The sequence below is a fragment of the Lathyrus oleraceus genome, chromosome 7 (assembly GCF_024323335.1).
Source record: "Lathyrus oleraceus cultivar Zhongwan6 chromosome 7, CAAS_Psat_ZW6_1.0, whole genome shotgun sequence".
Lineage (NCBI taxonomy): Eukaryota > Viridiplantae > Streptophyta > Magnoliopsida > Fabales > Fabaceae > Lathyrus > Lathyrus oleraceus.
The window spans coordinates 9,099,100-9,110,171 of NC_066585.1; the positions used below are offsets into that span (position 1 = coordinate 9,099,100).

At 41.5% G+C, this 11,072-nt stretch overlaps 1 non-coding gene across 1 annotated transcript; it reads right to left on the reverse strand.

Moving 5' to 3' along the window:
- Nucleotides 1–3,583: 3,583 nt before the first annotated feature.
- LOC127109508 (small nucleolar RNA R71) lies at nucleotides 3,584–3,690 on the reverse strand. The gene has a single exon (XR_007796785.1). It is a non-coding gene; the product is annotated as a small nucleolar RNA R71 (small nucleolar RNA).
- Between the last annotated feature and the right edge of the window lie 7,382 nt (nucleotides 3,691–11,072).

Below are 11,072 nucleotides of genomic sequence, written 5' to 3' on the forward strand. Positions count from 1 at the left end.
CCTTTTCCTCTACTGAAACTTCAGTATTTATAGACTAATTTTGTGGGTAATGGGCTTGGAATGAGGGAGACCCAAGTCCAAAATAATTTGTTATATTTTAGGAAAAATGATGGGTAATTTTTGGGGTATGACAGCTGCCCCTGTTCAATATTCTTGAACCGAGAGAGTTAGGATGGCGTGTATGCCATTCGTGGTCTGGAGGTGGAAGATTATTGAACACTAGAATGCCCCAAAAATTTGCACTTGAGAATCGACAGTTGGTCTTGATGGAGATGGGCTTAAAGATGCCATCCGGGAGGTTTGATGACGAAAGCTTCAGATCGAGCCGTACATTAGGCCAATTTGAAGACATGGGTGCCATACTGGGTCGTACATTAGACCGAATAATGAGTCATCCATTAGGCTGCCGACTTCGCTGGGGAGTCGGAGTGTGTCATATGCTGTTGGGGATAAAGGATCAGAATGGACCATACGCTAGATCGTATCTGAGTTGAAGAGAGAGCCGTCCGTTAGGCTGAATCTGATGATGAAAGGGGTGGTCGTACACTAGACTACACTTCAGAAATGTACCGTACACTAGGTAGCATCTGAGTAGTTGAGGATCCGAATGGGTCGTACGTTAGACCGTATTGGAGTTGCTGGAGCTCAGAATGGATCGTACATTAAATCGAATCTGAGTTGCAGAATGAGCCGTCCAGTAGGCTGAATCTGATGGTAAAAGGGAGTAGTCGTACACTAGACTACACTTCAGAAATGTACCGTGCACTAGGTAGCATCTGAATAAGGGAGTAGCCGTATACTAGACTACCATTCAGAAATGTACCTGTCCGAAGGTAGCATCTGAGTAAGGGAGTAGCTGTATACTGGACTACCATCCAGAAATGTACCTGTCCGAAGGTAGCATCTGGGAAAGGGAGTAGCCGTATACTGGACTACCATCCAGAAATGTACCTGTCCGAAGGTAGCATCTGGGAAAGGGAGTAGCCGTATACTGGACTACCATCCAGAAATGTACCTGTCCGAAGGTAGCATCTGGGAAAGGGAGTAGCCGTATACTAGACTACCATCCAGAAATGTACCTGTCCGAAGGTAGCATCTGGGAAAGGGAGTAGCCGTATACTGGACTACCATCCAGAAATGTACCTGTCCGAAGGTAGCATCTGGGAAAGGGAGCAGCCGTATACTAGACTACCATTCAGAAATGTACCTGTCCGAAGGTAGCATCTGAGAAAGGGAGTAGCCGTATACTGGACTACCATCCAGAAATGTACCTGTCCGAAGGTAGCATCTGAGAAAGGGAGTAGCCGTATACTAGACTACCATCCAGAAATGTACCTGTCCGAAGGTAGCATCTGGGAAAGGGAGCAGCCGTATACTAGACTACCATTCAGAAATGTACCTGTCCGAAGGTAGCATCTGAGAAAGGGAGTAGCCGTATACTAGACTACCATTCAGAAATGTACCTGTCTGATCACACTAAAATTCACCGTATTTCTGACTCCGATTTCGCATGCATTCTTAGCTTTTATTGTTGTTTTGCTTTGTTATTTCTTTGTTTTCTTATGTTTTCAGGTTTTTATAATAATCGGAGCTTGAATCGGGAAAAGGAGCGAAAAAGGAGTGAAAACGGGCGAAAACCTAGAAATTCAGCGTTTTGCACTTACGGCACCCACCGTGGCGGGCGCCATGGGGTTAGCCATGACGTGGCCACGTCTCAAGACCACTCCTCAACCGTCAAGACCCACGATCCCCACTCCATCATCCCCTGTAGGGACCATGGCGGGCGCCATAGGCCTGTGGCGGGCGCCACAAGGCCAAAATCAGTAACCTCCACTTTTTAGTGGAGGGGCGTCCCTGTCATTTCATGCTTTCAGTTTTTACTATAAATAGGACCTTAGATTTTCGTTTTTCTTCATCCAGAATTAGAATTCTCTAGGCATATATCAGTTATAAAGCAGTTGCCATTCCACATCGGGGTGCCTCTGCAATCGAGTGATCGAGTCTGTAATCTGTCTGTGGTTCGAGTTTTTGGAGCACTCTGGAGGAAGTTAATCCTGCCGCCATTTTAATTCAAGTTCGTATTTTACTTTTATTTATTTCCTGCACTCGCACATTTACGTTGTTTATTTCCTGCACTCGCACATTTACGTTGTTTATTTCCTGCACTCGCACATTTACGTTGTTTATTTCCTGCACTCGCACATTTACGTTGTTTATTTCCTGCACTCGCACTTTACTTTGTTTATTATCCGCACTCGCTTTAAATTACTTTTATGAAAAACTATAAAAAGAATATTTACTTTATCATGTCTAACTAATTCTATAAAGGTTAGAATGTAAGGATCGTAATTAAACCAGTAATCAGTATAATTGTTCGTGGAAACACCTAAGGGCTATTTTATCTTTCAATTCAAGTAATTGTTTTTAACTATTTCAAAAACAGCCAAAAGCGCTTTGTCTAGTTTATTAGGAGATTTTAGATTAAAAAGAAAAGAGATTTTAAAACGATTTTCGGACGCGTTAGGAAGTTTAAACTCTGGTTCGTAAGAACCTCTTTTTGCTAAGAAGTCCAGGTTAAAATACTTTTCAACTTAGTTAAGATACTATATTTCTTAAAAATAGGTTTACTACTCTAACGCAGTACGCACCTTTTTATCCGTGACAATAGGAGGGGTTGATTAGAGAGTACAACTCGGTTCTGAATACGCGAAAGCGACAGTTCCTGTTAAATTAGTTCTTTTCAAAGGAGAAAACATTGCCCATAAGTAGTTCCACTAACAAGTACTGGATTATCATTGATTGCGTGAATTACATTCGAGCCTGTCTTTATTTATTATTTAAAATTATAATTTTATTTACCATTGCACCCTTATTAAAACCCTTAAAAATAGTTGCCTTAGATACACACCATAACAACAGGTTTGATAGATTGACACTTGGTCTCTGTGGATTCGATAATCTTTTATATTACTTTGACGTGATTCGTACACTTGCGAAAAACACGCATCAAGTTTTTGGCGCCGTTGCCGGGGACCAATTTCGTCAAATTTCATTACCCTGTAGTTATACCGTTTAGACTAAGGTTGTTACCCACCGGTCAATGCGAAAGACTCGCAGTGCCGGAAGTTTAGTAGACCCTCTAGCTGAACCTGAACGTTACGCTCGCGCACGTTTATTTTTCCATAGGAATAGGATAGCTATGGCCGAAGAACAAAACCGAAGACCTCTTAAGGACTTCGCCCAACCATCAAACGAGGAACCTAGTTCCAGTATAGTAAACCCCGTTATCCCAGCCAATAATTTTGAACTTAAACCATCCCTGCTGCAATTAGTGCAACAGAGACAATTCTCCGGTCTCGCTACTGATAACCCAAACCAACATTTAAAAAACTTTCTTCAGTTAGCAGACACCTTTAAAACCAATGGAGCTTCTCCTGAGGCGATACGCTTAAGATTATTTCCCTTTTCCCTCAGAGATAAAGCTCTATCATGGTTAGATTCCCTTCCACCCAATTCAATAACAACTTGGGATGACCTTAGGAAAGTTTTTCTTGCTAGATATTTTCCCCCAAGTAAGACCGCTCTTCTTCGAAACCTTATAACTAGATTTACCCAACTCCAAGGAGAGTCGTTGTTCGAAGCCTGGGAGAGATATAAAGAACTATTAAGAGCATGCCCACACCATGGCTTAGAGAATTGGCTAATCATCCAAACCTTCTATAATGGACTTCATTATAACACTAAGATGACCATCGACGCTGCCGCTGGTGGCGCACTGATGAATAAACCTTACCCTGAAGCTAGTGCCCTTATCGAGGATATGGCCCAAAACCATCAATCATGGGGAGTAGAACGAGCGACAGTGGAAAAGAAGGAAGCCCAAGGAGGAATACATGAGCTAAGCTCTATAGACATGATGCAGGCTAAAATGGACGCGTTGGCCCTTAGAGTCGAACATATGTGTACAACTCCGAATACTGTAGCCGCAGTTTCGCCGAATTGTGAGATATGTGGAACGCAAGGACACCAATCCGCCGAATGCAATCTGTTAAATGAAACCAACACTGAGCAAGTGAACTATACCCAAGGGAACCCATTTTCTAACACATATAACCCTGGATGGAGGAATCACCCAAACTTCTCCTACAAAAATAATAACCCTATTCAAAATACCGCACCTCCGAGACAACAAGGTTACCAAGCCCCTAGAACAAATCAACCTATGCAACCTGTACCGCCAAACCCGAGCTTTGAAGAAATTGTAAAAGATTTCATCGTTGCTCAAAAACAGAAAAACAAAGAGTTCATGAACCAAAGCGTCCATGTTAACGAACTAATTACCCAGTTAGGAACCAAGGTTGATCAAATCATTACTCATAATAAGATGCTTGAAACCCAGATCTCTCAGGTAGCGTTAAACCAAGCCCCACAGACTACCCCTGGAGGACAGTTCCCTGGACAACCTCAACAAAACCCGAAAGGGCAAGCTAATGCCATTACTCTACGAAGTGGAACCGCTTATAAGGAGCCTTTAAACCCTAGATTAAGTGAGCCTGAAACTTCTAAGAGGAGTGAGGAAAAGGAACCAGAGAAGCCTGAAACCCCGGAAAGTCAAGAAAAAGGAGAAGAACCTAAAAATAAAACCTATGTACCACCACCGCCATACAAACCACCAATACCATACCCTCAAAGATTAAAGAAAACCCAAATCGATAATCAATATCAAAAATTCGTTAAGGTTATAGAAAAACTTCACGTAGAAATCCCCTTTACAGAAGCCATCACCCAAATACCTTCTTATGCTAAGTTTCTCAAAGACATACTTACGAATAAACGTAGACTTGAAGATCCGAAACCCGTGGAATGTAATTCTATTTCCGAAGATAGGTTAGCAAAGAAAGATAAAGATCCCGGAAATTTTTCCATTCCTTGTATTTTAGGGAATCATGTCATCGAAAAAGCTTTTCTAGACTTAGGAGCTAGTGTGAGCTTAATGCCTTTAGCAGTTTGTGAGAGATTAAACTTAGGAGAATTACAACCTACTAAGATGTCGCTTCAATTAGCCGATAGATCCGTTAAATACCCTATAGGCATACTTGAAGACGTCCCTGTTAGGGTGGGTCAGTTGTTTATACCTACTGATTTTGTTGTCATGGACATTAAAGAAGATGACGACATACCAATCCTCCTAGGTAGACCGTTCTTATCGACTGCTGGAGCCGTAATAGATGTTAAAAAAGGAAAACTAACTTTTGAGGTAGGTGAAGAGAAGATAGAATTTATATTGTCAAAATTTCTTATGGCACCTGTGATAGGAGATTCTTGTTATGCCTTAGATATCATCGAAGAATGCATTAGGGAATTAGAACAAGAAGAAGAAAATAAATCTATAAAATTGCCATCAACCCTTATTTTGGAAGATGACAATTATAAAACACCCTACATTGATGATAACCTTCACGAATATTTATCTCTTACCCCAGATCCTATGCCTTGCCCTATGAAACCGACCGTAAAACTTAAGGAACTGCCTAAAAACCTGAGATATGAATTTCTGGATGAAGATATGAATCGTCCAGTTATAGTCAGTGCTACCTTAAACCAAAAAGAAACCGATCAATTATTAGAAGTTTTACGTAGGTACCCCTCAGCCTTAGGATATAAGATCTCTGATCTAAAAGGAATAAGCCCATCCGTATGCATGCATCGGATTTTGCTTGAAGAAGATTCAAAACCTTCCAGAGAACACCAACGTAGAATAAATCCTATAATGAGTGCGGTAGTTAAGACTGAAGTTCTTAAGTAACTAGAGGCAGGTATAATATATCAGATCTCGGACAGTAAATGGGTGAGTCCCGTGCATGTAGTACCCAAAAAGGGAGGCATCACAGTCGTGCAAAACGAGAAGGGCGAACCTGTAGCAAAAAGAACCGATGGAGGTTGGCGTATGTGCATAGATTATAGAAAATTAAATAAAGCAACTAGGAAGGACCATTTCCCATTACCATTCATAGATCAAATGTTGGAGCGCCTAGCCAGACACTCTTACTTTTGTTATTTAGATGGATATTCAGGATTCTTCCAAATACCTATTCACCCCGAAGATCAAGAAAAAACTACCTTTACATGCCCAGTTGGAACTTTTGCCTATAGAAGAATGCCTTTTGGACTTTGTAATGCTCCTGCAACTTTCCAACGCTGCATGATGTCTATCTTTGCTGATTATTTAGATGGAATTATGGAAGTATTTATGGACGATTTCTCAGTTTGTGGATCAGATTTCAAAAATTGTCTTGTCAACCTTGAGAAAATCCTGGAGAGATGTGTGGAGGTAAACCTTGTGCTAAATTGGGAAAAATGTCATTTCATGGTCACCGAAGGGATTGTTTTAGGACATATAGTTTCCGAAAAAGGTATAGAGGTAGATAAAGCAAAAATAGAAGTCATAGAGAATCTAAAACCGCCGAAGACTATCAGGGAGATAAGAAGTTTTCTTGGACATGCCGGATTTTACCGACGTTTCATCAAAGATTTCTCCAAAATAACAAAGCCCTTAACTGGTCTTTTAATGAAAGATGCTGAATTTATCTTCGATGAAAAATGTACTGAAGCATTTAATCTTCTGAAGGAAGCTCTGACTTCAGCACCTATAATGAAACCCCCTGATTGGTCAGAACCGTTTGAGATAATGTGTGACGCCAGTGATTACGCTGTTGGAGCCGTTCTAGGTCAGAGAAAAGATAAGAAGTTACATGTGATTTATTATGCCAGTAGAACCCTAGACGCTGCACAGCTCAATTACGCAACAACCGAAAAAGAGCTCCTAGCTGTAGTTTTTGCAATAGACAAATTTAGATCTTATCTAGTAGGAGCCAAGATTATAGTTTATACCGACCATGCTGCCATTCGTTACTTACTAAGCAAAAAGGATGCCAAGCCTAGGTTACTTCGATGGATTCTATTACTGCAAGAGTTTGATTTGGATATCCGTGATAAGAAAGGCACTGATAATGTGGTAGCTGATCACCTATCTAGGCTAGAATACCTGAAACCTGATCCAGTTCCCATAAATGACGATTTTGCCTATGATAGACTGATAGCCCAACTAGAAACCATTGAAGAAGATAACCCAGACCCTCATGAGCATTTTCAAAAATCCTTAGCCATAAGTGATGTACCTTGGTATGCAGACTTTGTTAATTATCTAGCCGCTGACATCATACCCCCTGATCTAAACTACCACCGGAAGAAGAAGTTCTATAGTGATGTGAGAAACTTCTATTGGGACGAACCATTTCTTTTCAAGAGAGGTAAAGATGGCATTTTCCGCCGTTGTGTTCCAGAAGAAGAGGTAAATAATATAATTGAGCATTGTCACTCTGCACCCTATGATGGACATGCAAGCACATCTAAGACCTACGCCAAGATTCTTCAAGCTGGCCTATTCTGGCCTACTATGTGGCGTGATGTCCATGCTTTCATTGTCAAGTGTGATAGATGCCAACGCACAGGAAATATTTCAAGACGTAATGAAATGCCGTTAAGAAATATCCAAGAAGTAGAACTCTTCGACGTATGGGGTATAGACTTTATGGGACCGTTCCCACCATCTTTTGGAAATCAGTACATCTTAGTAGCTGTTGACTACGTGTCTAAATGGATTGAAGCTATCGCCGCACCCACAAACGACACCAGAGTAGTCATCAAATTATTCAAAAATTATATATTTCCCAGGTTTGGAACACCCCGTTTAGTCATAAGCGATGGAGGATCGCACTTCATATCGAGAATATTTGATAAACTTTTAAGCAAGTATGGAGTTAAGCATAGAGTAGCAACACCATACCACCCACAGACCAATGGACAAGTGGAAGTATCTAATAGGGAGATAAAACAAATCCTCGAGAAGACTGTCTCTATATCTAGAAAGGATTGGTCACAGAAACTTCAAGAAGCATTATGGGCCTATAGAACCGCTTTCAAAACTCCTATAGGAACAACCCCTTATCAACTGGTCTATGGAAAATCATGTCACTTACCTTTTGAATTGGAACATAAGGCCTATTGGGCCATCAAAACTTTGAATTTGGATTACTTGACAGCTGGTGAGAAACGTATCCTTGACATCCACAAATTAGAAGAGCTCAGACAATCTGCCTACGAAAATGCCATCATATACAAAGAAAGAACAAAAGCTTGGCATGACAAAAGAATCATAAGAAGAGACTTCAAAATAGGCGATCCTGTTCTCCTGTTCGATTCTAGGTTACGACTTTTTCCAGGTAAACTCCGTTCGAGATGGACTGGCCCTTTCGAAGTATCTAAGATCCTGAGATCCGGTGCTATTGAAATCAAGAACCAGACATGTAAACCGTTCATCGTCAATGGACAGAGGTTGAAGCCCTACGAAGGAGGTGACATCCCGACAACATACACCTGCCATACTCTGAGTGATCCACCATATCCTTCCAATGATGTTTAAATATCGGTCGTCGAGCTAATGACGTTAAACAAGCGCTGCATGGGAGGCAACCCATGGTTTTTCTTATTTTTTGTACTTTTTATTTTTTACTTTTACTTTATTTTGTTTATATTATTATTATTATGTCAGGACTAACGATTGAATGTTTTATGTGCTTTCAGGACTTGTTTGCTAACCTTGTACAGAATGCAGAACCCTGATGACATGCACGTGGCCTTTAGAGATGATGCACCGAGAGAGCGTTACTATGTTCACATGAGACGCCCTATGGCTCCTACCAGGTACCCTGACCATGACTGCATGGATGCCTTGGGGATAGAGCCAAGCGTCAGATTTTTATGCCATCAACTCCAGTGGGAACAGTTTGACTACAGGAACAACACTTATAGGAACTTGACTCTTGAGTTCCTCAGCTCGTTTCATTATGACCCCTGGGCTGGACCCGATGGACTCGCTGTTTTCAGGTTGTTCGGGATTGACTACTCATTCTCTCACAAGGAGTTTGGTGATTTGCTAGGTTTCCAGACTACTCCTGATGCTATTCCAGATACACCGATGGGGTATTTTATGAGCAGAGAAGTGGAAAAGTTTTGGACTAAAATATCCGGCGGAGGGAGCCAAGATCCTTCTACCCAGTTTTCTCAGGTAATCCACAACCCTGCATTGAGGTACTTCCAGATGATTCTAGCACATTCTTTCCTAGGTTTTCCAGATACAGAGACACTGCTAAGTGAAGAGGAGATTTTCCTACTGTTTTGTGCGACTCAGTCTCGCCCTGTTGCTTGTGGCAACTTTCTGTTAAAGGGCTTGGCTAGTGTTGCCAGATCATCCGTAGGCATCATCCATGTCGGTGGGATTGTTACACAGATTGCTACTGCATTGGGTCTGTCTCGCAAGTTATTGCACCTCAGGACCTTCTGCTTCTACACCACCCTGGATATTGATTTTTGTCTTGATAGAGGACTGATGAGGAGGGCTTCTTTTGAGCCCAACATGTTTAGACTGCTGATCGACGGCGAAGCGATACACTATTTCACATTACCAGATCAGCTGATGACCAGTGTCCATGATCCTGAAAATTGGAGTTATGCTCTAGAGGGTTATGGAGAGACTGTCGAAGAGCCGAAATCGCCTCCCGCCGCTGAGTACACTCCTACACCTCTTACTCCCCAGATCACTGTTATGTCTAACAATTTGTCTCTGCAGCCACCTGACCTACAAACACAGATTTATGAGCTCCGTAAGGAGACTGCCCTGCTCAAGCAGGAAGTGGCAGACTTAGAGTTACAGATGCAGGTTTCTGATCTCACTCATGCCTCAGAGACCGATGCTCTACATCAGGAGATTGAAGAGCTTCGGAGGGAGATAGCTGAGTTTCGTGGATCAAGCCAGGAAAAGACGCCTACCACATGACTCATTCTACCCTGACAGCATTACCCTAGTATTTTATTTATCGCATTTCCAGACATATTTTACTTTACTGCAGCTTTTATATTTTCATGCACTCTGAATTTCTTATATATATACATATTATGCACTAATGTTAACTTTTTCTTTTTCTTTTGTTTCTTTAATTATTTTATTTTTTGTCGTGCAAAGAAAAAAAATATAAGACAAAAATATTTTCATTTTTGTCTTTACAAAAAAATATGCAAGCCTCAAGCCTTGAAAAGAAGAAGAAAACGCTATTCAGACCCCCCGGAAGACAAAGGTGCAAGAAAGCCCAAAAGGAGGATCCAAAACCACAAGGCCCAGGAATTGGCCTTGTGGCGGGCGCCATAGGCCCTGTGGCGGGCGCCATAGGCCCTGTGGCTGGCGCCACACCGTACCAACAACAAGTACGGGGCTGAATCCCCATTTCCACCATTTTCATCCCTTTCTTCACCAAAAACCCATTTTTCCAACCTTCCAAATCCTCCTTGAACCCCATTAAAGCTCCCTCATTTCCAAAATACCCACCATCCATAAAACATATCCAACATCCATTTCCATTTTCATCCATCAAAAAACCAAAAAAATCAAAACTTTATCATCCCCTCATAAACCACTTTTTCTACCATTTTCACTACCTAAGGAGCATTCAACAATGGAGTTCAACGGATTTCTTCTTCGTGATGGAAGACCGGGCGAAAGGCAACGGAAAATTATTCAGAGGCTTCAAAGTCGAGAAATTCTCTCGACTAGGTACGTCGACGATAACTGTCTGTATGCTTTGGGTATTTATCATAGTGTTTTTAATTTATTAGAATTTCTAGGCTTGCATAATATTTTCATTAATCAGGAACCTACCTATGAGCGACTGACAACTGAGTTTTTGAGTTCTTTAATATACACTGTCAGTCCTAACACTGCTAGCACTGTTGGTACTGTTATTTTTAGACTGTTCGGAATTGAGTATGAATTCAGTACCGACAATCTAGCAGGTTTGTTAGGAATCCCTCATAGGGAAGGTGCAATTTGTGAGGCACCTTTGGATGCGGAGTGGTCGGCCGAGGTATTTACCTTCTGGCAAAGGCTTTCAAGTTCTTCAATTAATTCTTTCGAAGGGATACTTGCGTCGACCATTCACAACCCGGCCATAAGAGTTTTT